This window comes from Rhea americana, unplaced genomic scaffold, assembly GCF_003343005.1.
Source record: "Rhea americana isolate MKP2758 unplaced genomic scaffold, rheAme1 scaffold_66, whole genome shotgun sequence".
NCBI classification, from domain to species: Eukaryota; Metazoa; Chordata; class Aves; order Rheiformes; family Rheidae; genus Rhea; species Rhea americana.
The window spans coordinates 742,377-743,787 of NW_028186823.1; positions in this window are offsets into that span (position 1 = coordinate 742,377).

Sequence of the window (1,411 nt, forward strand, 5' to 3'; positions counted from 1 at the left end):
GCCTAAAGCATTAAAGGAAAAAACAAGTGCTGTCCGCTGTAGTATGTGCTTGGTCAGTTGTCTCACAGGAAATTCAGGGCAAAGACAAGAGGCTTACTGGGAAGCATAAGCAACACAGCAGGATTATGTGACAAGTGTAAATAGAAGAACTTGAGTAATGAAAAAAAGGCTGTCTTCAGTTACCATTTCTTTACTGCCTAGAGTCAAGAAAGACTTGATTCATAAGTCTGCGGAGAAGCTATGTAGTTTGCCAAAGCAGGTAGTGGTAGACCAGGTTCATATTCTGTCCTTTGATTGCTAGTGCTCCTTTGGTCTGAAAGCTAGCATAGTTATCTTAGAGTATACAAACCACAACTGCAAATACATTATTTTCTCATCTTTGCTTTCCCTCCTAAGAGGATTCTTGTCAACTTTCCCGTGTGCTAGAGAAGCTAGAATTTTTCTCTTCATACTCGGATTTTTTTTAAAAGGGTGCTAATCTGTCAGATAAAACTTGAAACATGAGAGAAAATGCTTTGTACCTTAGCATAGTCATTGAATTCTATCTTTGTAGAAGTATCTGCTTTTTTCTGTAGTCATGTCTTCATCCTAGGATGGACATGCCCTGCTATCTGTTGAGGATGCATTCCTGAAAATTGCAGTGCTTAGTAGTAGGTGGGATAGTGAAACAATTTTCCCCATAAGAATTAATGTAATAAAAGGGGGATGCATGCAGGGACTTAAGATATATACACAATTTAAATGTACCAGCACAGTATATGTAGCACATAAGATAGAGAGCAGCATCACTAGCTGGAGGAGATACTGTTTTTTTTTTGTTTGTTTGTTTTGTTTTTTTTTAGGGTTTGGTTGTTTGTTTGTTTTCCCTGAGGCTGGCTTTGGTGGTTTTAGAGGTGACTACTTACTGGCCTGAGATTTTTGAATAGTAGCTCTCTTAATGCTGTTGAATCTTGCAATAGTGATGGCTTTATCTGTCTGTTCTTGGAATAGGTCACCATGCAGAAGGATCTCAGCTGCTTCACCTGAGGCTGAATGGGCAGGGTCAGGCTTTCATGGGGGTTGTTCTGTCTGCCTCTTTYTAAATGGTTATGTTTCAAATAYTGTAATCTTTTTCAGATGCTCCCTGCTTGTCACGCTCAGTTAAGAATGAAGAATGGAAAAATGAGGATTACATCATTTTAGTTAGCAGAGCAGGGTACTAATTTATTGGCCAAGGAACCCCAAAACAGTGAGTTGGGAAGTGACAGGTAGCAAGGCGTTACTGTAAAGGAACAATTTGGAATATTGMTACATTTATCAAAAGAATCAAAGTAACTAGTGATTCCTCATTATTAGAAAACACAACTCCCATTTTTTTAAAGAGGTGTAAAAGAGGAAAACTCAATGTGAATCTAGTCAACTGATAAACCTC